Source organism: Salmo trutta, chromosome 7 (assembly GCF_901001165.1).
Source record: "Salmo trutta chromosome 7, fSalTru1.1, whole genome shotgun sequence".
NCBI classification, from domain to species: Eukaryota; Metazoa; Chordata; class Actinopteri; order Salmoniformes; family Salmonidae; genus Salmo; species Salmo trutta.
The window spans coordinates 20,942,536-20,968,907 of record NC_042963.1 but is presented as its reverse complement, the minus strand read 5'-3'; the positions used below and the strand labels follow the sequence as shown (position 1 = coordinate 20,968,907).

Here is a 26,372-nt window from a genome sequence, read left to right as displayed (position 1 = left end):
TCCTTGGTCTTTTTGGTTGAATCTTTGTTTGAAATTCACTGTTGGAGTGAGGGACCTTACAAATAATTGTATGTGTGGGGTATAGAGATGTCATAAAAAGATCATGTTAAACACTATTATTGCATACAAAGTAAGTGTGTGTGACTTGTTAAGAAAATTTGTACTCCTGAACTTATTTAGGCTTGCCATAATAAAGGGGTTAAATACTTATTAACACAAGACATTTCAGCTTTTCATTTTGTATTAAATTGTAAAAAAGAAATTAAAATATTATTCCACTTTGACATGATGGGGTGTTGTGTGACAAAGAAATTGACATTTAATTGACAGTTAATCTATTTTAAATTCAGGGTTTGTAACAACAAAATGTGGAGAAATTCAGTGGGCATTAATACTTTCTGAAGGCTCTGTAAAGGCTATTGCTGCGAGGAGACCATTTTCCACCCAAAGTACAGAAGGGCACTGTAAACATAGACCTGCCTGTCTGTTTGTGTAATAACAGCGTGCTCTGAGGGTTTTATTTGACTGAGGGCTTAGAGCACTTTGCTGTTGCACTGCATTAGATAGACCTTAGCCTGGGTTTGTGTTCATTAGGTACCAAATTGAAGAAAACAGGCCAAAACAAGGAAGAACTTCCTGAATAAGAAAAGCCCATTAAATTTTTTCGTAGCGAAGCGTTGTAAAATGTTTTCCGTTGCATGCCCTAATGAACACAACCCATGTGTAGTACACACAGGAGGGATAGTTAGAGAGGACTGGCGAACTAATCAGGTCTGCTTCCTCTACAGGCCCTTCTATCTGGTTACAGAAGATATTCTCTGGGTGGTTTGGCTTCAACCTCCCCCTGTTTCTACACAGTATGTATTTATTTAAACTAGGGCTGTCAAACTGTTTAAAATTAATCGAGTTAATGGCATTAGTTCATTGTGATTAATCGCACACACACACACACATTCACTCAAGTACTGTTAAATCTTCAGGCATGCTAAGTGATTGTTCTCTCAATTTCTGATTGGACAGTTGACTGTACGAACAAAAAACAGGCTTTTTTGTGATAGTAAAACCTTTTCAGAGTAACCTTACACTACTAAAACCAAATAAAGTATGTAGAAAAGATAATGGAGATTTTATATATATATATATAAAAAAAAAATATATATATATATATATATATATTTATTTTTTTTAAATAAAATCATCTTTGAGAACTAACAACCACCAAAATAAAAACTAGACAGTTGGGGAGAAACTGCATGTGGCCCCCATTTTGATTTTGTTATAATGTTTGAGTCACTGAAATAGCATTATAACTAAGGCATAAGTCTGTGTAGAATTGCAGGAAATTAGCATTAGAACTGTAAAATGTACATGTGTTTTCCTTAATTGTTGCTCAAAGCGGTGTGCATAGTGCACCACGATAGAGACAGCACTACCAAGACCGAACGCAGTGACTTTGACAGCCCTAATTTAAACACAACTGCCCTCCCTCTCCGTGTTCATTTTTCTCTCTTAATCTTCCTTTCAGATATATTCGGACAGATATGTTGGCTATCGGTGTTGTGTGTGTGTGTATGGTAAAATAGCAAGCTACTTGTCATCTTAAGCACTCTTGCATGTGAAGGAGCTTTTCTGACAACAGATGGAAGTGTGTGTTAGAGTGTGTGTGTCGGTGTGTGTGTCGGTGTGAACATGTGTGAGAGAGTGAGGTATTGAAATCTGAGTACATTGGAGTGTGTGTGTGTGTGTGTGTGTGTGTGTGTGTGTGTGTGTGTGTGTGTGTGTGTGTGTGTGTGTGTGTGTGTGTGAGCCATGGGTCCTTCGCATACTCCAAATGAGTCACTGGAGCAAATCTATTGAACCATGTCCAACTATTACCTCCTCTGCTGGTCTGTTCGACAGTGTCCATTTTGCAGTATTTTGTCAGCACAAATCCAGGTGCCGGAGAGGGTCAAGGCTACTGGGAGGAAAGGGGAGAGAGGGAGGAGGGTGGTAGAGGAACTGTAGATTTATTAGATGTTGGTCCAAACGCCCCCCTCTCTGGCCTCCCTCCTCTCCCTCCGAGTGAGGTCGACTTGTTGTAAACTCATCTTGTCTCGGGGCCTCACTGGAGCCTCATTAGGTGTGGAATGTGTTTATGGGTCAGGGTTTATCTGTATCCTGGATGTTACTGTCACAGGGTGTGCGGTGCTTATCTAAGGACTGCTTAGATAAAGCCAATAGCCTGTGTGTATTCTGTGCTGCTTCCTTCATATCTACTACGACTTGGTTCATTTTATAGCCTTGCTGTCAGTGCATAGGCTACATTTGGATGCTACGATCATACGCTCTTCCTAAAGCACTTCATGAGGTAGCAGTTTTGCGAATGTGTGTTTTTATTACGCTATACCGACTACCCCCTCACAGCATCTACGCCTGACACCGGCCTATCTTAATGGTGTGAGAGAGTTTGCCGTGTGTGTTCAATATGCAGCATGCACTCCCGCAAGCGGCAAATTTTTATGGCCTCTTACGCCCTTCCCTAAGTTGCCACATATGTTGCAGTGCCTTTGAACCTTTTGAAGCCCCCCCCACCCCTGCACATCGCGGCTCATCTCCCCTCTGTAGCCCAGGCAGAACTCGGTCGTCCATTGCGTGTTCCAGAACATTCTCCCTCTGCCATATTTGACCCTCCCAGAAGTCAACTGGGCTCAGTTTGAGGAATACTAAGCAGGGACCTTCGCTTTACATTCTGTCGTCTCTCTCCCGTTTATTAAACATAGTCGGTCACGAGCGACGCAGGAATAAGGAGTTGGAGTGTGGTACTGTGGCTACTTGGTACTGGCCAGTCCCCTTAAATGGCCTCTTCCTTTCTTTGGCTTTAGAATGGAGGCTAAGTGAAACCAGTGGCTAGCTGGGCTTTCCACTACCTTCCTGTAACCAAGCCAATACTTCGATATTAGCGTTCATGAAGGACTGCGGTCTGTAAGACACACAGCCATACGTTAGTACTGGGGACATGGCTTGTGTTTTAACACTGTGAGGTGGGTCTGAGATGAAAGGCGCCTCCTCGTTTCCAGGCTAATCCACACAGACAACCATGGCCCATGTGACTGGTGTTACCCCCCCCCTCCACCACCGCCCTGACACTCACCCCTTTGAATAGAGCCCTCTCTAATTCACCCTAAAAGGACTTCTTTCCAAAGAGGGGATTACTTCACTGTGAAGGGAAATCACAGGGAACACTGTCGTCCTTGGAGGGGGGGAGTGATGGCCAACATTCCTAATGATCCAGACTGGTGGCAGCCAGCGAGGGAGTGGAAGGGAGGGCACAATGTGGGATTGTAGCTGTCTGGAATGGGGGGGGAATGGGGAGCTTGTTGGACATCATGAGGGATGGAGAAGTGTCCCTCTGGCACCCAGGCTGAGCACACTGGAATTCACCCGGGTTTCCTGGAAGCAGCTTTCTCCCCGTCCTTTAAAACGTTACATGTTCATTCAGCCGTCCGTCAGTCCACTCTATCAGGGGCATTGGGAAAACGAGCTGTGATTCAACAGACCTCGGAGAGAACGAGAGCGAAAAACGAGATGGAGGGAAAGGGAGTGAGGGGGGAAAAAATCTACTTGAGTTCCAAGCATGACCTGTTCATTAGCCAAAGTAAGCGGCTTCATAATTGACTGCCTTTTTTTCCCCCGGGGCTCTTGGAGCAATTTTGAAAATAGTCTTGACTCCAGTCGGAGGATGTTGAAACAGCGAAAACCTTTGCTTGAAGAGCCTCTATTGAGCTGCAGTAGCTATGGTTACCATCAGGGCCGGCATAAGTGGGAGAAAGTGCTAATTCCCCCAGTGTTACAACCCAGCCAAATGGTACAGAGATGGAGAGAGAAAGGAGGGTATACCTCACTTTCCTTCTGCCCCCTCCCATCTCTTGGTGCGTAGCCCCTCTTGACTGGCACAGAGCATGACTTGTTGTAGATTTCTGGGGAAGACCCACCCCTCCCCCTGCCTCCTTCCCTCCACAGTGCAGACCACAGAGCCATTCTAGGAAGCATAGCCTGGGCCTCATTCCAAGGAAGAGAGTGGGAGGGGGAAGGAGAGGGGGGTCGGGTCAACTCACAAATTACTAAACCTTCTTCTCTCTGCCTTGAAGGAAGACACAATTCCCAGATATTTGGAGAGTGTATTTTGGATGGTTATGGAAAAATAACACGGGTTACCTCCTGCTCATTTTTAACATTACTCAGTTTCATCGGCGAGGGCAGGCAGCTGCATCCCTCTGATGGATTGCACTTGGTGTAGAAAGCCAAAAGGCCTGGGAGAAGATACATGTTTTTGAGTGTGTCTGTATGTAGGCCTACTGTTCTTCCTTTTTCCTTTGTTCCTTTGGCAATGTAAAGGTCTTGACAGGCACTTGCGTTTGATAAAAGTTCAGGGTCATTTCACCCAAGCCGACCACTTGCGTATAATCGTGTAGTTTTAACAAACACAAAGCACATTATAGCACATCCCTTTAAACCGGAGCAAAAGGGAAATCAATGGATTTTTTTTATCTTGCTTTATCCTGAATTAATTACAAATATGTCTAAGATGCCGAATTTGACAAACACAAGATTTATATCAACATTATTTCAGCAATGATGTTTCACCATCTGTCCCTTGAGGATAGGCTGTCTGTTCTATTTTCCCTGAAGCGTCATAGGGCGTCTCCACCACTTTAGGATCTCCACTTCTGCTGGATACTCTCTCCTAATAAAGACTCTGACTTGACCAGAGGAGCTCTCTCTCTCTCTCATCTGTTTATCCCCCATCCATTCCCCCCTTCTCAGAATTGGGCTTTTTTCTTTACTGATGGATTGAACTCCCCTCCCCACCCTCTCTCTTTCCCCTATCCCGCTCCTCTTCTCTCCAGCACGGCAGTGGTGGTATAAATACGGTGATTAATCAAAAGGAGAGGGCCTGTATCCCCTGCCTGCCTGATTTGTCCCGGCTCGTCATTGGCACAGAGAAGTGCCACGAGTGGCTCTTACATCAGCACGCCATCCTTGCTGACATTGTCTGAGGCTCCGCGCCTAAATCATCCCATGACTCACATTCTCCGACTACACTACCTGCCATGAGAAGAAAGGAGGGGAACGGTGGGAGTGAGGAGAGGATGGATGAACTGACTGGCAGAGAGGTCGTCTTTATTTTTCTTCCTCTCGCCTTTCCTTTTTTCCCTCTTTCTTTGCCGAGGCCTTTGAAAAGTGCTTGGTTGGAGGAGCGCGGTGCCTATTTCCGTGCAGAGTTTCAGCTGTCGCTAGGATCCCCTTCGACAGATTTATCGCCCTTTTGCGAATCGCCCTCACAGGGGTGGCTAATGGCCCACCGAGCTCGACTGCCGCTTAGTTGCCGCTTAGTTGCCGCTTAGTTGCCGCTTCGTGTGTGTGTGTGTGTGTGTGTGTGTGTGTGTGTGTGTGTGTGTGTGTGTGTGTGTGTGTGTGTGTGTGTGTGTGTGTGTGTGTGTGTGTGTGTGTGTGTGTGTGTGTGTGTGTGTGTGTGTGTGTGTTTGCGTTTGTATAGTGTTAGTGTGTGGAGATTGGGGTGGGGGAACTAGCTATGCCTCCAGGCAGTTGCCCATCCAATTAGTCCTTTCAGTAAACAGGCTGAAAGGCTTCTGCAAACGATGAACTCTGGCCCTCCTCTTCGGTCTTTGTTCCCTGTACTTTGAGTGGCCGTAGTTTCAAGGCAAAAATGACTTGGGACTTAGTCAAAACCCACCCCTTCAATCACAGACTGTTTTCGCATTACCTTGCTGGGTATGCGTAATGCCTAAGTAGGTTTGCAACTTTTGGGTAACTTTCCCAAAAATCCCTAGTTTTCCAGAAATCCTGTTTTGGAAGGTTCCCTGAAATCAGGAGGGAATAAGCAGTAAATCTGGAATATTCCAACCCGAATTTCTGGAAAACCAGGGAATTTTTGGGAAAGTTACCGGAATTTTACAACCCTATGCCTGAGTCAGAGTGACGTCGTAACTATCTTCATTGTCATCACCATCACTGGGAGGAAAAACAACCGAGCAGTTTGTGAGAAAGCGTTAGAATATGTGTGCTCTGTGATTAGCAATGAGTTCAACAGAGCAGCAGAGGTGGAGGTCATTCGCCACAAAGCCTAGTACATGGTGAAGAAGCTGAGGCTGCCTTCTAACAGGGCCTACAGAAATGGAACTCAGTGTGAGTGGAGCGACGGCATGAACAGCACAGCAGGGCTTTAAAACAACCAGCGCTGAAGAGCATTCCATGACCACTGCTGAACTCCGGGCTTAGGAGAGCTCCATCAAAGCAGGCGGCGTTAAAGGGGCTGTCTGGACAAGGCCTGAACAAGGATAAGTGACCGCCCTCTCTCTCAATCTTGTGCTCACTCACTGGCCCCTTCTCTGCAGAAAGAGAGAAAGAAGAGAAAGAAAAGATAAAGAAAGAGGGGGGAGGGAGTGAGACAGGGAGAGAGCAGGTTCTCATTTCCTTTTGTCTCTGCGCCCTGCAAATTGATCCTCTGGCTCAAAGTGAAATGGCTTAACTGCAGTATAAACAGACTGCCGCTGTTCCTCATAAGGACTAGCATTAGAGGAAATTGGCGGTGTCGAGAGAGAGAGAGAGAGAGAGAGAGGGGGCATGGGCAGAAGAGCAGTGTTTAAGCCCACGCACTCACTGCAGCCGACGCTCCCAGCGTGACTAATACCAGAGGTCATCAGCTCCAGAGGCGGCGGCCATTTCTCACAGAGAGCAGTCGCTGATTACGCTGGTGGGTGCAAATGTTTGTAACTGTGTGTGTGTTTGAGCCTTCTGAGCAAGTTTACCAGGAAACGCCAGAGAAATGAGTCTCAGGTAAGCGTGATTAGTCGTTCCATGTAATTTCAGCAAGCCATGACACCCACCATCTGATTGTTCTGAAATCATTTCTGTAGTTTGAAACAGGTAAGATTGGTAGTCCTGAAGCATTACTTTGTTGCAATTTATATTGATCTCTGAGATATTGGCCATTTTAATTTATACGATTCAGTTAATGTTCAATAAATATAGTACCCAACATCAGATTTGGACCAAACATTTTCCTACCAATGAGACATGTGGAATCCAATAAAATGGTGAAAAGCCACCATACGCTGATCCCACCGCAACAACCAGTATACATTAGCAGTTCTCTATGTCTAACAAGTAGTATGGAGCTGCCGCTTGGAGTATTGCTTCTTCATCCTATGTATTTTATTCCCTGTGAATCTAGTGATAGTTAGTATCCCTTATTCAGAGAATTTTGACATTGAAGTTACTTGCATTATTATTTCATTATTGTGGTCAAGCCAGTCCTTCATGAACGCCATTCAGTTTGTCCTCCTCTTAGCAACCTGATGCTTCAACCCAACTCTCCCTGAATAGTCCATAAAGTGGCAGCTCGCTGTGAGGGCTATCCCTATGGGGCAATTCTCATATTAATAATTTTCCTACAAGCCCAAAACTTGGTGGAAAGATGGGCTAGGGAATAAAGTGTTGTGGAAACCATCATACAATTATATTATAAACCATTGCATGACGGTTTTATGTTTGTCAATAAAATTATTATAAAACAGCTCTATTTAATGCGATTAATGACATTTACCATTAAACCCAATAAATGTACCATTGTAAAACACTATCTAGTGTGCGTTTGGGACTTTTACCATTGAAACCATTAGAACTGCTGTAGCCTTTTGGTTTGCTTGTTCACCAAGAATGGTCTAACAGCAACTAATCCAGATCTTTTTTGTAGGGAATAAACCACACACAAAGGGGCCATTTCCTGAACACAGATTAAGCGTAAGAGAAGGATAAACTGAATTGCTTTCATGGAGGACTGGTTTGAATTGTGAGGATGACCACACAATGTATTTTCATCATGAGCAAAAGCTATTGGTCTCTACCTAAAGTTGCATAGGAAATCTTGTGATCTGTTGAATAAACACAAGAGACCAGCAAAATGAATAAAATATCATGAAGCGGTCAATTCCTGGTACTTTCACACTCATTTATTGTAAATAATGCAAGTGACTCCAATGACAAATTTCTCTGAACAGGGGAAAATAACCATCAGATTCACAGGGAATACATTGCATGTATGAAGAAGCAATACTCCAAGCTGCAGCTTAATACTATGTATTACTATAGCAGACATAGAGAACTGATACTGTATACTGGTTGTTGGGGTGGGATTGGCGTGGTTGTCTTTAGATTTTTTGAGGGGGGATTCATCACGTCTTACTAATTCGTAGGAATAAGTTTTGGTCCACATTGGATGTTGGGTACTATATTTTCTTGAATATAATCCTATAAATTAAAATGTCAAATTTTGTCTTAATCAATTAGCTACATTTCTCAGATGAAATTATATTTCAACCCCCAAAAAATTCAGGAATGCTAATCGTATCAGTTACTATTTTAGAACAATCTGGGTGTCGAAAGCACAGCGTGCTGGAAACATAAGCCCCGATGGGATTCGATTAGCTAACATGAATCAAAAACAGGAAGTGGAGAAGAAAAGCAAGACTGAGCCCTGAGCTTTTTGAGGATCTTGGGTTACGCTGAGTACCACAGTGGGGCCCGCAGTTTTATGCAGGGTGACCCGACCACTCCCGTGTCAAACCACGTGAAAACTACTTCTGTCCTAAGGGCCTTAGTTGTTTTGGCTACCCTTAATATTGAACATAGTACAGTTTTTTTTCTCTTCTCGAACATCAAATAAATAGGCAAAATATGTTAGAAATATTCTAGTGTAAGTTCCATTTAGCCTATGTCTTTGCCATGTTCAGTGTAATGTACAACTATGCTGTAACGTTAAAGGCAATCTGAAGATTATTGTTCAGACGTACCAGGCCAACAAGCCTTTCTAAGGGACGACCATAGCCAGACACACATCCCTGCCCCCATTGCACTGTTTATTTGTATCTGGACATTAGCCGGTTTTTGTGCTTGAACTAACGAGGTCATCAAAGTATGATGCTACACTCAGGCAAGGAGAGGGCCAGGACTGCCAGAGGCTAAGAAAGGAAGAGAAAAAGGAAAGGAAGAGTTTAGAATTCCTCTCCATCTCCCTCCCCCTACCGCCCCCTCCATCCCTCCCTCCACCCCGTCTCATTGTGGAGCCCCATATGCTGAAGGACACTCAGGCGAGAGGCTTTGTGGGTTTTAGGAAGGGGGGGGGCCTCCTCGGCTCCCGCTGTCTGCTTACTGTATCTCGGTCACGTCTCGTGTTTTAATCAGACAGTTACCGTAGGTCTCCTCTCTCTCGCTCCTTCCATCTCTCCATCCTCCCCTGTTCTCACCTGTCTGTCACTCAGTGGGGTGAGAGAAAAAGTGCCGCTGTCCTTAGACATCCTCCAGCAATTTTTTGTATTTATTTTACTGTTGAAACGTGATATCCCAAGTATAAATACGTTAAAGTACACACACTGAAATTCAAGTGGTTGGTCTGATAGGAAGTTGTGATGTCATCGTCCTCCCCCTTGTTTGAGTAACAATGGAGGAGCAATAGAGAACAAAAGAGGAAAGACCCACCCCCTACTTACTCTATGTCATGACTTACCTGGGCATCCTATTGAGATGTGCCTTTTGTAAAGTAAATCAGGTGCTAAATTAGGTGAAAAGGAGGCTGGAGTGACACTTTAAAGCCTGATAGAAAGCGGGGACTTGCATAGTGAGTATGAGCTGTCTACTTGTCATCGCCATCACAGCAGCAGCACAGAGGAGAGAGGCTGGCTGGAATCTTAAGGTACTTTTCATGTCTGCTCCACAGTTGTCCATTTCAGCCCCTATTCTTGTCAGTTCTCATTTTAAACTAGGGATGCACGATATATCGGAATCGGACGATATTAGCTAAATATGCCGACATCAGCCCGATGTCTAGTTTAACGCCGATGTGCAAAACCGATGTCAAAGCTGACGTGCATACCTATATAACGTAGGTACATGACGTAATGACGCCACATTAAAATGTAGCGCTACACGTGCAACACAGCATTCCTAACCTAGCCCACAATATCTGCTGTGTGGATCGAGCAGTCATTTGAAAGTGTAAGAAAATTTCAGCGAGACAACTCAAACGCCAAGATAATGGAATTCATTGCCCTTGACAATCAACCGTTCTCTGTCGTGGGTTATGTTGGCTTTCGCCGACTGGTCGAGCACCGATACACTCTACCAAGTGCGCTATTTTTGAGATGTTGCCTTACCGGAGTTACACAGTAATAGCGTCACTGCTATTAGCTTCACGACTGACATTTGGACCAGCGATATCAGCCCTCGAGGATTTCCTACTGAAGAAAGTCATATTTCATGCTCATGAATGTGCTGGTTGTCATACCGCTGCTGCCATTTCAATGGCATTTGAGAACATGTTTGAAACTTGGAAACATAAACACACTAGCTAGCTCCATTCGAACAACTGACTCGAGAAATAAGCTCATCAACTGCACCTGCAGCAGACATGATACCCTCTGTCATGGCATTGAAACGCTTGCCCAACAAAACTGCCGACACAGGCTGTGAACAAGCGATTCGGTGGCATTCTCTCTTTACTGTGTTGCCACCATGCTCGATGCTAGGTACAAGGACCGCTACTTTGATGCAGACAAGAAACAGGGTTTACGTGAAATGTTACATACACAGCTGGACAAGATGGAAACGTACACAGTGACAGCGCGCACCGAGGAAGAGAGGCCACGGACAGACAGAGCTGAAACTTCACTGCTTGACATGTATGATGAAATCCTGGTTGAGAATGAAACAACTGAACAAATGAACAACGAAACAGCACAGCAAGTAAGTGAAAGAAATAGGTTTTGATTATGTTTTACTGGTAATGGGGACATATGTAAATACCAACAAAATAACTTTTTGGTTTGTGTGTGTGTAACCTTTATTTAACTAGGCAAGTCAGTTAAGAACAAATTCTTATTTACAATGACGGCCTACCCCGGCCAAACCCGGACGACGCTGGGCCAATTGTGCACCGCCCCACTATGGGACTCCCAATCACGGCCGGATGTGATACAGCCTGGATTTGAACCAGGGACTGTAGTGACGCCTCTTGCATTGAGATGCAGTGCCTTAGACCGCTGCGTCCGTGTGTGTGTTAACTATTTAACTGTACTAGGGTGCTTAAAAGGCAGCTAAAATGTTAAATATCGGTTATTGATAGCGTGTTTTTTTGGGGGGGGCAAGGAAAATATCTGATATCGGCCAAAAATGTAATATCAGTGCATCACTATTTTAAACCTCATCCCATTTAGTCCGCTGTCGTCCTCACCGGCTCACCCAAACAGCTCATCATAGCTAGCTATTTAACACGACTATGTATGGACAAAGTTAATAGAATTATGTCCCTAGATGTGTACAGTGTTTATTAGTGGCTGTGCCTGGCTTTTGTTGTAGACAAGGCGTCGGACGAGCCGGAATATCAAAGAGCAAGAGGAGCAGCTAAACTAATGCATCAACCCTGTGCTGTTGGGCGCCAGTGTTCCCATTTCCCACTAGCCTCTCCCCCCTTCTGAGCCATGCTGTGGAGCGCATTGCCATGGTTAACGTTGAGTGACAACCCCCTGCTGATAGCCAGGTAGTCTCCATGGATACGCCAGGTCATTAAAAGGGAGCTGGGGAGCGGCGGCTTTGGCTGGCTGGTATCGACCTGACAGACACTGAAATAAGATGGCCCTGTGGCCCCGTGCCAGCCCCCGTCTGACCCTGGCCCTGGCACTGCATGCACCGGCAGCTCTCCTTACAGCCCCTGGGCTCACTCACTCCCTGTGGAAATGGAGACCGTAGATAAATGATTAGCGGCAGCTTTATGCATTTCCCAGTCCCTGTCCTCATGAGTGAGTATATGAACAAGTTTTCATGAGCTGGTGGACATTTTGTGCCGTAATGCTGTCGTAGTGGCTGTGTAAGTCTTGGAATGCATAGAGCGGTTTATCCGTGGTGAGACTGCTTACACTGAAGAATGACCAAAGCCACTTTGGATAATATGATACTCGGCTAATATGACATCCTTTGTGTTTCTACAGAAGCTAATTCGTTTTATTGATTTCACTGATTTCACTAATTTGTTTTATTGATTTCACTGATTTCACTAATTAGTTTTATTGATTTCACAAATGTTTTTTAAGTACCAGACTGCCAGTCCATATTAACTACATTCTTGACGGTGCTCACTTGGCTTCACACATTTCAAAGATGGCCGCCACCTGGCTACCCTTTTCAGAAGAATCTCTCTTGCGGTTTGAAACTGCGAGGTGAGAGGGGTGGGGGAGGTGGTGTTTCACAAGGGGGTGGGGGAGGTGGTGACTCTGTTGGCAGCCCCTCCCTCCAGGGGCTTGCTGCAACAACAGGAACCGCAGGCGAAGACTGAACAAACCCATGCCGTCTATAAATAACCCGGTGGCGGGCATCTGGGAATCTCCTGGAAGGTGGCACAGGCAAGAGAGGCAGCACGTTCTCTTGATTCGAACATGCAGTTATAACCGCTTTTGTCCTGTCGCCAGGGCCCACAGGGGCCTCCCTGCTCTCTTCTCTCCTCCTTCACTTCCATCTCTGGGAGAGAGCAGTGACAAGAGGCTGTACGGGTTCAGTTCACACAAGGAGCTCAGTGATGAACAGGACTCACCTTGAGAAAGCAGCTTTTTATGGCATTGGACTCAATATGCAATAAAAGGGACTTGTCGGAGGAGTGTCGTCTGTCTACTTTATTGTGTACTATAGTGGCATCTCCCTTTACATGAGAAGAGCGGTCAGCCAGCCAAACACCCTTCGGTGACCCTCCAAAAGGTAGCTGGAGTAAACGAGAGAGAGGAGAGGAGGGAAAGAAATGTGTGTTTGGGGGCTTTGTGGTGTGCAGAGCTGAGAGGAAAGGTTATCCTTTCAGAAGACCGATAAATGACTGGGTGTGTGTCTGATTGCAGTGCGGCGCTAGCGTGATGTAAGGTCTTACAGTTGGGCAGGGACTAGTGGAGCATGATGGTCGTCGTCTCGCCACAGCTTGGAATGCGAGACAGCCCTCTTTTCTCCTCCACTCTGGGCCCCTCTCTCAGTCCCCCAATGACTGTATACAAATGGACAAAGCCATCGATCACGTAACACCATTCATTCCTATGTGAAGACTCAATAGCGCATTTGAAGCCAAAATAAGTCAGATGGCGTCTCATGGAGACATAACATGCGCAGTTTGAGCTACCCCAGGAAGTGGCGTTGCAGGCTAGCTCAGTGCTGCCCCCTCTCATTAAGTAACTCCAGCTGAAGGCCGACCGGGGTACTGCAGGCTGAATAGCAACTCAATTATCCTTATCATTTTTTCTATGTGTGATTTATAAAATAATCGGTTCAAGGACGTGCATCTGGTGTAATAGAAGCAATTATAGGTACCCTGATTGTCTAAGAATTTGTATTTTATTTACACGAAGATTGACATTTTCCCATTCACTACAATGGGGGATCCTGTTTTTGACAAACAATGCCTGCAGTACTGCGGTCGGCCTTGAACTGTGTGGCTTTAATAAGAGGGGGCAGTCGTTCTCCCCTGCTATCCCCTTCTCTAACTCTTTGTCCCTCTCTTTCCCACTACTTTCTTCTCTATTTTCTCCTCCCATGCCCATTTTCACTCCCACACTAAAAATCTAATTGTGTCCTCTAGAATTGAGAGAAACATGTATTTAATTAGGCTAGATGTCATTTGAACTGGAGCCCCAAGGTAAGAGTCTGTTACACAACTACTTTTGGATCTTTTTATAACTTTGTGTACAGTTCTAACAGTCAACGTTGGGAGTGTTCTTGAATCAAATGCCTGCATATTTTCTCTATTTTTGGATTCAGCACTCTCGCTTTGTTCCCACCCCTTCTGGTAGGGGTTTTATTTCCACATTGGCTGCTGAAAGCATGTTGCCTTGGCTGTGATGTGCTTGGTAATCATATCTGTATGAAACCCTCTGGCCCAGCCCAGCGCTGTGTACTGCCGGGGCTGTTGTTGTGTGGGTAAGTAATCCCAGCAGGGCTCGCTAGCCGGGGCGTTGTTTACCGTGTGTTCTCCCCTGACGGAGGTGAAGAGGTGCTGAGCTGTTGTTTGTCGAGGGCTCAGCGGGCTGTCTCTCAGCGGGCTGTCTCAGGGATGCAGAGATAAGGGCATGACTAAGCAGTGGACAGAGAGAGAAGAGGGGGGGGAGCGATCGACAGAGGCTCTGCACTGCTTATCTGGATCTTTGTGCTCCAAGGCCCGGCCCGCCCCTCTGACTGAGCTCTCCGGTGGGTGACCTTGACAAGAATGTTGGATTATTATTGTAATAAATACCGCTCTGGTGGAATGGCCCGGAGGTCAGGAGGGGAGGGAGGGAGGGAGGGAGGAGACGAGGCGGGAAGTAGGGAGAGAGGGAAGAGGGAGGGAAGGGAGGGTGCAAGGGGGATTTCCGGTATTTTCCACAGCACAGATGGGACTTTGTTGAAACATGTCGCGGGGAGACCGGTCGGGTGAGAGCAGCAGATTGGCCTCTCAGTTTGGTGTCCCGGAACTGTTTACTACTACTACTACTTCACCGCTCCAGCAGCAGCCATGTTGTTTTTCTCAGTCTACCCATCTACCATCTGGATTTGTTCAAGGGAAGCCTGGGAGTTGTGTTTTTGGGATGGGGCTTGACTGAGTCGCACTGCGTGTGACTGGCTTTCCTTTGGCTTAATTAACTCCCCGGCAACAGAGCTAACAACCCTTTCATAGAGTTTTTATTTTTTTATCAAGAATCTCCAGCTCATCTGAAAATGTAAGTGCTCTGTTCATTTTGCTACTCGGTGGGGGGAAAAAGGATGTTGTACAGTACGGAGATCGGAACTACTGTGAAATTACACCCTTGTGAACGGGATGTGTGAAGATTTCAAGTGGCCATGCTTTTGGGGGGTCGTTGGGGGGCCCTTTTGAGTTTGGTCTCCTCCCATTACCACCAGCACACAATACCAGGCAGAGGCCCCAAGCCAGCCAGCCACCGTCCGAGTTGAAGGGGGAGGGGTAGGGCAACAGGCAGGCGAGGGGAGGGAGGTCATCAGCTAGGCTTGTGTTACGACCAGAGAATAGAGGAGCAAAAACCTGCTGGGTTCCAGCCAGCCAGACAGTTCTCAGACAGGAAGGTACTGCTGTAGTCAACCGTGTCCCTTTTCTTAATACACCACTGAGCTGCCAGTTCCCCCAAGCACTAACTCTCTCAGGTAGCAGCAAATTCTCAATTGGCTCTCCTTGAGAGGAAAGAGACAGGCAAGTGGGAGGCAGAAGGGGTGTCAACTATTTTTTCCTCTCTCTGCATATGTAGTCAGAGTTGCTGTGCACAAAGCCTTGTATGCCCTTCCGTATGAAACTGAATAAAGACGTCAAGCCATTCGTGAAACTCTAGTTCAGTTATCAGGCAATCTAAGGTCTTTTTCAGCTTGCTTTGCTACCTTCTGGTTTCATGCAGGCTCCTGTCCCTGAATACTGATAAGCCGGAAGGCTTTCTCTCTCCCCCTCTAGCTCACTCACTTTCTCTTTCTCACTCTCTCGCTCCCATTCCCTCTCTCCCCTCCCTCTCTACTCCCTCTCTCCCTCCCCCTCTCTCTCTCTCCCCCTCTCTCTCTCCCTCTCCCCTCCCTCTCTCCCCCTCCCTCTCTCCCTCTCCCTCCCTCTCTACTCCCTCTCTCTCTCCCCCTCTCTCTCTCTCCCCCTCTCTCTCTCCCTCTCTCTCTCCCCTCCCTCTCTCTCTCTCTCCCCCCCTCCCTCCGCCTCTCTCTCCCTCTCTCTCTCTCTCCCCCCCTTTCTCTCACCCTCTACTCTCTCTCCGTGAAACACTATTTTGCTTGTTATGCCGTCTGTAGAAAAGCTTTTCCTCCCCGCTGTCTCTGGTCATATTACACCCAGTAGTCCGGGCTGTGTTCTTAGGGAACACAAACACTTCTCAGTGTGTCTACTTACTCTCTCTCTCTCGCTCCCTCTCTTGTACTCTGTCCTCCCTCCCTTTCTCTGATTCTTTTTTCACGCATGGGCTCAAAAGCAAAGAGGCATCGGAGGTGGAGCTGGCAGCGATCCATCAAGGCTGAAACTAGGGCGAGCAAAGGGAAATGTAACCTAAACGGCAGGCTAAACCAAAGAGCATAGCCTCTCAGTAAGTAGAGACACTGCCTTTGTACGCTCGGCGGAGTAGCTGGTGACTCCCCTGCCCTGCACACACAGCGCCTTTTCCACGTTCTTTTTAAACGGGCATAATGTAGGCGTCGACAATGTCTCGTGAAAACTCGAGTCCTGCAACAGCGCCGTTTAGCCGGGGGGCCGAGAGCATTAAATCAAGGGTTTGCTTCCATTTCCTCGTTTTTTTTTACGTTGTTTTTTTGTTGTTGCCTGAGTGCACACTCGTAATCAGGCAGCCTGCGCCGTGCTTCGGTGCCTCGGTTTTCAACTCTGAACAGAGCCCATTGTTGTCTGATGTCTGTGTTAGCCGAGTGTGCTTCTAGGCTGTCTCTCCAATCATGCAGCCTCAACCCACAGAGAAGAGGCTAAAATGCCTAGCCGCCTAACCACAGAGACACCCAAGAGTAGCAGAAATTGACAACGGTAGCTTCGTACAGTTGAATGCATTAGAGCAAACGAGAGCTGTCGTAATGACTATTCCTAGCCGCAGTGATAATAACGGTTTAATTGCATAATGTCTAGGGCTAGCGTTGTCTCACTAACAAGCCGCTGCGTTCAATTGTTTTGTTGAACCAGTAATTGGCCATGTGATCTATAATTGATCTATAATTGACAGTAATTTTTGGTTCAGCCATTGGCTATAGGCCTTCTGTAGCTCAACACTGTAGCTCAACAATGCTCTCCCCCCCCCCCCCCCCCCGCTCTGTTGTCAAGTGCCTCCTACTCAGTCGAGGCCTCTGCTGAATTGTCGAGACCAGGCTATTGGCTGCTTGCAAAGTACAGGTGTTGTCGGGGTTACCACCAGTCCTTCCTCACAGCCACTATCTCTCTCACACACTCCCTGTCTCGCTCTTTCGTGTGCACACACACACACACACACACACACACACACAACTACAATTGAATTGTCATCGCCACAGGCAGTAAAGAAAGGCATCTCTTTTGTTAAGCACCTTCTGTGGCAGCAGGAATCCAGTGAATGGCCTCTTCAGGTAAGGCCTTGCCAACGATTATTCTCTTTTAAATCAAAGCTGCTTTTGTTTACCATAGAATCACTGCGAATATCAAATTGGCCTCTTTATTGAATGTTTTATTGTCTTGGCCTAGTTTCCCTTTCTCAAGAGCTGCTTGATTTAAAAGGCCGGAGACTTTGATTTGATTGTGTTTCATTTAGTTCGGTACAGTAACGGTTCTATTTTGGTTTCACTGCCTCGTTGACGTTGTTAGGATGTGAGAGGGCTTGGCGTAGTCTCTTTCCTCTTAGCAACAGGTGAATAGCTGGCTGAGGCTGTTGCTAAGGGCCCGGAGATGAGGGAGGGAGGCTGGATTCTCCGAGCTGTCTGAAGGCACCGCCTCAATCTGCCTCTCCCTTGGGGGGGGGGGGGGGGCTGTTTGGTGAACCCACCCTCCTCCCCTCAGCATAAAATGGGTCACTGAAGAATACCAGCTCTTCGTAGTCATTGAACAATGCTACTTGTCACAGTGAAATTTTTTATGGTCAGCCATAGTTTTGTGGTGCCCCTGGAGCAAATTAGGGTTAAGTGCCTTGCTCAAGAGCACATCGCCAGATTTTTCACCTTTCGGTTACAGGCCCAATGCTCTAACCGCTAAGCAACCTGTCGCCCCTTTTGTGCATAGTAGAAATAATACGTTGCTACATATTGGAAAGAATATTTGATGGCAAGGTATTTAGAATCGGACTTATTGTGATACCGTTTGCCTTTTAAAATCTATTTTGCCGTGGCAGTTTTAATGAATGTCCAACTCTCTCATTAGACTCCTCTTTGAGTTGTGTCAATAATGGTTAAAGGGGTCTGTTGAAGTGGATGTTGACCCTTTGTCTTTCAATGTGGGAGGTGGTGTGATTTGAATTAGCCAGGGCTCAGCTCTTGCTGTTGACTAGCAGGAGGCTCTGCGTGTGAACTGTAAAACAAAGGTTTCTGTAGCGCCCTGGACTGCACGACTCTGTCAGCCGTTTCTGCCCGCAAATCTCTCACACCTTCCCTTACCTGTCACTTTCTGTGGTGTGTCTTGCTTTCACCCGCAGCAAGCTCTCCCACGCTCACATACTAAACGCCAACTGGGGAGTCTCAATCATTACCTCACAAAAGGCCTGTTGAACAAATGGGGCTTCCAAGTCTTTTGTGGGATAACGGGAACTATGTTTCTGTTAAACCATGCCTTTTTAAACATGGCAGTCTCTCTGTGCTGTTTCTGCAGTCCCAATTTAAGTCACTTTCATCATCAGTTACAGAGTGCCCGAGAAAACATGGCAGTTTGGTTTCATTCCTCTCAAAGGGGAAGGAGAGAAAAAAATGGTCAAAGGCCATGTAATTGTGGGATGCATGTTTGAGGAGGCGTACTTTTAGCTGGCAGCCATATGCTGGCAAGCAGCATCTTTTCTTGAAGATGTTTTCTGTCCTCTAATGAGACACCGGGCAATTATGAATAAACTGCCTCCTCCATGAATCTAGGTTACAAGGGGGAGGGTTCAGTGTAGCCATGCCTGGTTTACTCAGTGGGGCTATTAATGTGTTGGTTGTCTTTTGTTGTTTTTTCTTCTCTCCTCTCTCTCTTCCTCTCTCTTCAGTTTGAGGCTTGTTCTTGGGCTTAGAGAGTTGCTTGGAGACAAACAGAAACCCCCCCCATCGCTGCTTTTCACTTTCGACTCTGTGGGCTTTTGCTGGTTTTCTTCTTCTTTTTCATGAAGTTTTTTTCTCATGCTAGCGTTTAGTCATTTTCCACTTCTCTGTCTCTCTGAGGTTTTCAGTCCAGACAACGCAGCATGTCATTTAAAAAGACCACATTTGGTCACAGGAAACTGGCAGGCGTTCTCCTGTGTCGTTTTGTTTTGACAGCGCTGTTAGGCCTGTTCCATGAGAGACTAGGGAGGGGGCAAAGCTGGTTGAGAGTGTCTTGGAAGGCTGGTTGAGAGTGTCTTGGAAGGCTGGTTGAGAGTGCTTGGAGCAGACTATCCCGACCACTCAATTTGGTGCCTCCAGTGTGGTCACCAGAGCGGCTACCAGGGCCCAGGGAAACTCAAATTACAGACAGCCTTGGGTTTCCATGAATCAGATTTTCAATCAATCCTCCTCTCTAATTATAGGCAAGGGCAGTTAGTGCCCGATTTGTTTTACGGCCCCCGTGGTATGGCCGTCTTCAGAATGTTCTGGCCTGGTGCCGGCTAGCTCAACATCAACAGTGTAACCACTCACAACATTAACACGGACTGCTCATTCCCCTTTCTGTGCAGACTTGTTAGGAAAGTAGTGGGTTTTACAGACCACTGTCTAGGCTTCTGACCATATGGATTCCTCTGACACTGAGAGATCAATATTTAGACTCTTCTTATTGGCGGATCAATGGCGGTAACAGTATTGACTGTTGTTTCTGGGCATATGAGAAATGCAAAGTATGCTACTTCTGGTAATGTTCCGTGGTGGAAGTGTGTTTTAGAGATCGGACATGATATTAGTTTGAATCTGTCCTGTCCAGATCTCTGGGTCGAGTGGCTGTGTGAATCGTGTCAAATAGGAGCTGTGTCAGTGTGTCAGGTGTTGAGCAGCCCTCTAGTCCTATCATCTGTGCATGACTCATCACTTCTCCCCCAAGTGCTGGTGTGGGCATGCTCAGTGGACCCAGTGTGGGTGAAGGGAGGCATGTTGGGTAATGGGCACAGATTTACACAGTATCACCACAGCACGGTGATTAATTGCACTGTGTCCTGCAAAGGACAGCGTCTGTGTGAAATGGCCGCCCCCCCCCTAGATTTTCGAAACTCTGGTACTGCTAGTGCAGTGAATAAATTGTGGTAACCTTTGATCTGGAGGCAAGCTCGTTAAAAGGATGTAACCTACATTTATAATGTTTGACATGCACAGGGAAGCCGTTCGGCATGCCAACTCGAACACAGTCCTTTTTTGTTTTTGCACGGTCTTCCACCTCCCGGGTTTTGGTTCAATGGTGGACTTTAGGCTACGAAGCTAAAGTCAGTTGACACACTTAGTTACCCAGGGCGTCAACCCCCACCGCCCCTCCAAAAAAAACTAAAAAAGTCCATTAGGCCAATGACTGTTATGACTAGTGGTGTGAAAGTGTTGCTTTTATGGGGAGAAGTCATAGTCCAAGGTCTTTATTTGTTTTTTAATACCGTGACTGTTATACTTGGTGAAGAGAAGTCTTGCTTTTTCTGCCAGTTTCAGAAAAGGGAACATTATCAAGCCTTTTCATGATCTGCATCAAAGTGACAAAGGCCGTTTGGGAATGTCTAGATCAAAAGAGGATGCCTGGAAGTCATCCTCTTTGAATTGCCTGAACTTTTAAGTCCTCACTGCCTGCTTGTTTACATAGTTGGGATTAGAGCTCCTAACCTGAAAGGCTGCTTAGAGAGAGGTCCGTCTAAACATAGCGTGACATTAGTTCAACTTTGTCAACACCAACAGGGTTAAGTTGAAAGGTTGCGAGTGATTGATGAAAGATGCACTTTGATCTCTCCATGCCATGCTATTTCTACACCTTTACAAAGATTAACCTCTATGGGCTAGGTGGGACGCTTGCCCACCTACTCAACAGCCAGTGTAATCCCGTGGCGCGATATTCAAATACCTTAGAAATGCTATTACTTCAATTTCTCAAACATATGACTATTTTACACCATTTTAAAGACAAGACTCTCGTTAATCTAACCACACTGTCCGATTTCAAAAAGGCTTTACAACGAAAGCAAAACATTAGATTATGTCAGCAGAGTACCCAGCCAGAAATAATCAGACACCCATTTTTCAAGCTAGCATATAATGTCACAAAAACCCAAACCACAGCTAAATGCAGCACTAACCTTTGATGATCTTCATCAGATGACACTCCTAGGACATTATGTTATACAATACATGCATGTTTTGTTCAATCAAGTTCATATTTATATCAAAAACCAGCTTTTTACATTAGCATGTGACTAGCATTCCCACCGAACACTTCCGGTGAATTTACTAAATTACTCACGATAAACGTTCACAAAAAACATAACAATTATTTTAAGAATTATAGATACAGAATTCCTTTATGCACTCGCTGTGTCCGATTTTTAAAATTGCTTTTCGGTGAAAGCACATTTTGCAATTTTCTGAGTAGATAGCCCGGCCATCACAGGCTAGCTATTTTGACACCCACCAAGTGTGGTACTCACCAAACTCAGAATTACTATTAGAAAAGTTTGATTACCTTTGGTGTTCTTCGTCAGAATGCACTCCCAGGACTTCTACTTCAATAACAAATGTTGGTTTGGTTCCAAATAATCCATAGTTATATCCAAATAGCGACGTTTTGTTCGTGCGTTCAAGACACTATCCGAAGGGTAAAGAAGGGTGACGCGCCCGACGCGTTTCGTGACAAAAAAATTCAAAATATTCCATTACCGTACTTCGAAGCATGTCAAACGCTGTTTAAAATCATAATCATAATATTCCGACCGGGAGTCGTTGTTTTCGTTCTGGCGCCTTCTGAGAGCCTATGGGAGCGTTAGAAAATGTCATGTCATGCCAGAGATCTCCTGTTTTGGTTAGAGATGATCAAGAAGGCCAAGAAATAGTTAGAGAGAGCGCTTCCTGTTTGGAATCTTCTCAGGTTTTGGCCTGCCAAATGAGTTCTGTTATACTCACAGACACCATTCAAACAGTTTTAGAAACTTTAGGGTGTTTTCAATTATATGCATATTCTAGTTACTGGGCAGGAGTAGTAACCAGATTAAATCGGGTACGTTTTTTATCCGGCCGTGCAAATACTGCCCCCTATCCCCAACAGGTTAAGTGAGGTGTCTCTTTTCAGTTAGGTGTTTAAAATACTGTCCTCGAGGCGGGGAAGAAAAGTAAGGTCCTTGAATATATTAGTGTTACTTAGCATTCTGGTAGTAAGGTATCCCAGGCACGTTGCCACGTTTATGTCAACAGGTGCATCAGTTAATGGGGGGTCAGAGAAGGGGAAGGTCATGGTACGGTGAAAGGTGTGTGACTCTGATTTGAATTTAAGCCTGTAAAAACATGGAGAAGGCCTCCAATCAGTTCAAATTAGCCTTGAGGCCAGTGGACCAAGACAAATGTACTCTCAAAGAAATTATTGAGAATTGTTGCTTAATTCCCTATTCTTGTTTACTTCTAATTTGCGTCAAGTAATTTATTTTCCTTTTTTTAGTTTCTAATACTTAGCATAAATGTTGACGCAGGCTTTTTGTAATATCTCACCTGTCCATCGATATAATAGTGTCCAAAATAATATTGCGGTATCCCTATCGTTTTCCTCCATCGCTCTCTCTGTTTTTGTTTCTAGGCAGAGGGCACTTCTCTCCCCTGTCATTATGACGAAGGGGGACTTGTATGGCAGATGTATTTTCCCTCCCCTGATGTTACTGGAGACTCTTGACACGGCCTGAACTCTGCTCCCTCACCACTGCCTGACTCCGACCTCCCCAGCAGGGACGGGTCACCCCCCTCCGAGAGGGATGTTGGGAAGGTGACATCACCCACCCGGGGGCCTCAGGGATCTGTTCCTGAACCTGAAACACTTACCCGGCAGCGGAAAGGAGGGCGTGGGGGCGCAGAGGAATGTTCTGGGAACTCGATGGAATTGAGGCTGTAACACACTCGCCTGCCAAAACCTAATTTTGTGTTTCGGGGGGGGGGGGGGGGGGTTCCATTCCTATTATACCAGTCGTCTTCTGCCGCAGACCTTTTCCATACCTCTTTTCCCCCCTTCCCCTTGTTTTTGAGTGATTGTTTTCCGCCTCTGAAAGGCTGTCTAAGGGAACATTGATTCTCCTCACTCTGCCAGGGTGAAAGTGGATATGGTTGTTTGATGCTTTCCAGACCACTGGATTGTGGGGACCCTTAAGATAATGCCCAGGGGCTTAGCAGACCGAGGGTCTGGTCTTTTGCAGCCAGCAAAATGACATGTGGAAAAACAGTCATGAGCACGGGTGTTACCCCTTAAAAGGCTTATAAAGTAAAGGGCTGTTCACTTTTTCCCATTTTGGTATGGCCTAATTTGCTTCGTGAAGCTGTATATTGATATAAAGACAATATTTACCAACTGAACAGCGATGTGGTTCTATTGGAACCTATGCCTATTAAGGGCACAAAATGATTTCACTTTTCGATCAATCTCAAATGCTTTTCACCTAGTAGGCCTACATCTCCACAGCAGTCTTTACGTAAACATGGCACACTGCAACAATTTGGATTTGCAATACTTAAATAATATGTTGAACAGTAAAAAGAAGCCCATAAATGGTTTATGTTTGGGATTAAACTATCTGTCGTTGGACAGACGCAATCCGTTTACATCTTCAGAGTCCCAGTTGCAGGGTGTGGACAAAGCACATGGTGTGTGTGTGTGTGTGTGTGTGTGTGTGTGTGTGTGTGTGTGTGTGTGTGTGTGTGTGTGTGTGTGTGTGTGTGTGTGTGTGTGTGTGTGTGTGTGTGTGTGTGCGCAGGCTTGGCGAAGTGAATACTTTGCAGAGAAAAACGACCACTAATAGTGAACTTGAGCCCACAAAAGGAGAAACCGGTCCAGGAATAGTGGATGTTTTTGTTGTAGGCTTCGGGCTGGAGCTACCACTGAGGTTTTGTATCCATTTAGGTTTCTGCTTCCCCCGGCTAGAGACTGGGCCTCCCTTCTTTTTTGCAAAGAAAAAGTGGAGGCATAGGCAGGGTTTCTGTTTGGCAGTCTTTTCCTGGTGTCTCCACTTAAGCTTTCGGTTTGTGTTTGGTGGTCTCTCCCTCCAGTCGTAAGCATCTTTGGTTTGGAATGATCTGACGCTAGGGTATGTAAGCATGCTTTTGGTCGACGGTTGGAAGAATTCCTCTTCGACCACTGCTGTTTTCAGGTTCGCTTTCTTCTCTGTGGAGCCTACACTTGCAAATAAGCGTTAGCCGTTAGCTTATGATAAGATCTAGCTTGTTTTTCCATACGCATTGTCTTGTTAGCCGACAACAGCAAATAAATACTCAACTGTGTTCTGAGCCTCTGGCATTGAAAAATGTGGTTTGTCTTTACAAGCATCAGTTTCATGAGAGCAGCACAAGGAGGACAGGTGGCTGAGCACGATGCCCTGACTGTAATCCCCCAGTAATCCTGTCTGAGGCCATGGGCTCACTTACTTCTCCTCAGCCTGATTAAACAGGGAGATATGACTGGGGTTCACGTCCTGCAGACGGGCTGCCGCAGCAGCTTTACAGTGGGCTCAGTCTTCAGGTTCTGAAGGGCAACAGGTTTAGGTTTGAGCAATTCGCCCTGTGATTCTGTAGGCTTTATGAAGGTGGAGAGAGTGAAGTCTTGCTCATCTCAGAATTGGCAGAATGAACTCTTTCCCTGCAAGGTGTGGGGTGATGAGTCACTCAGCCGGTGCGGTTCTCGCCAGGCCCCGGAATGAGAGAGCGTGACTCCACACAGACCCCTCTCAAACAGTGTGGTCGTCAGATTATTTTTTTTTAGCAGCCAGACTGTAAATCCAGGGAGCTGCAGTCGTGACCAGCACGGTGATGGAGCGAACGAGAGAGAGACATTGAATTTAGCATCGAAGGACAACCACTGAGTGAGTGATCACACAACCACAGGAGTTTCCCCAGACTGGAGGATTTGGCTTTGACTGATGAAGTAGTGCTCTCTTGGATGCTAATCATAGACGAGCCCTTCTTGTGTGTCAGCCTGCCAGCCTTGCTGAAACAACATCCGCGACTGGCTCAATTACAGTAGCGCCACAGCAACAATCACTATGTAAATTCTGAAAAGACAAGACTATCCAAATGCATTTCAAATGCACCCTCCCCCCCAACCCAATCTATATGATGCACTCCGCAGTCATCTCCAGCGGCATCTCTGATATTCAGAGGGCTCAATGATATCCTTGACGACAAGGGCCTTTAAGAGGCGGTCCCAGAGCTCCCTGGGCTGCTGGAGGCACCAGCTGCTGCTGCCTGCCGCTCCAATTAAAGGCTCCACTTCTCTCGGCTCAATTCATTAGGGAGCTTGTTGCTTACCGCCGAAACACGCGGCGAGAGCAACAATCCCAACAAACGGCCCCTAAAAAGTCCTTTTGTGACCGTCCTCGGCTACACCCCTCTCTCTAGTTTCTACAACTGCCCTTTCTCGAATGCTCGCTCACAATAGAGCCTCTTTGCCGAGTGGGCTGCCACCTGCAAGAGTCAAACAGAAGCGGTTATGTAAATACCTCATGTCATCCACCACCTAGGTGTGGAAGTCATTAACGGTGGTTTTATCGCCGACGCGCGCGTATCGTTGCCCCTTCCATGGTGGCAGCGTGTTAAACTCCCCCCCCCACGTTAGTGTGAAGTGTTCTTTTCAACATAGGTATTTTCTGTCACTCAGATAATGGCTTGTATTCACAAAAATCTCCTTTAATACAATGCTTTAAGACGCTTCAAATTTTGTGGAGTTAGTGTTTGCCTCTTCAATTGTGTTGTATTTTACCATACACAGCAAGACGGGTTGGTTTTTATTCAAATTAATTAGGCTCGCCAGTCAGTAAGCAACGCTGTCATGGGGGGTTTGTTTGTAGCCTAATGAGGGTATGATGTAGAGTCAAGCTCATCAGTACTCGCATACTCGCAGCACATCTGTTGTTGTGTAAATTAGGCCGAAGCTCATGACAACTCACTGTAGCCTACACACCACCTTCCAAACATACAAGTCAACCTTGACATCACTTTAGCCTCTAGAGTACAAACAGTACTACACAATCCCTAAATAACAGGTGTGCTCTGAAAAGTTGACAACGTAAGCAGTGCCGTCACAGGGGTTTGCCTACGATAAGGGCGTACGTTCTCGAGAAATGAGTGCTGCAGATACTGGCTATGATTTCCATTAATACAGACAGATGTATGTTTACTAGGTGGTTCGGTTGACTGACTGCCCCAGTAGTTTTCAGCACCCTGCTCCACTAGCTCCAGGGCTTATTGCGTTGTTTGTTCACAGGTCGTTGACCCCCCCCCCCCCCCCCGGGAAAGTGGTGGGAACAAAGGGCCAGCCCTATTTTCTCTCTACAGTGGTGAGGGAGGCCATCTGCGGATTGGCCTTGATTGAACACATCCTCGTTGATTAGCCCTGCGTTTCAGCAGTGTGAAACGGCCCCATCAGCTCCTCCTTGGCTAGCTCCAGGATTTATTATGTTGGCGTCTGGAATCAGGAATCCGTCACA

The 26,372-nt window shown here is 46.2% G+C and overlaps 1 protein-coding gene across 7 annotated transcripts in view; it reads left to right on the top strand.

Annotated features, from left to right (window-relative positions):
* The window catches only part of znf609a (zinc finger protein 609a), a 180,074-nt gene that overhangs the window by 131,973 nt on the left and 21,729 nt on the right, over window positions 1-26,372 (top strand). Inside the window, exon 1 of one of the 7 annotated variants that reach the window (XM_029758360.1) lies at window positions 6,818-6,837. The exons of 2 other annotated variants lie outside the window; for them this stretch is intronic. The gene's annotated coding sequence lies outside the window, so the exon portion shown is untranslated. Of the gene's footprint in view, window positions 1-6,817; window positions 6,838-13,979; window positions 14,002-14,459; window positions 14,778-15,954; window positions 16,143-16,880; window positions 17,158-26,372 lie in introns of those variants that run through there. 4 more of the 7 variants (XM_029758359.1, XM_029758355.1, XM_029758358.1 and 1 more) reach the window with 4 other exon arrangements.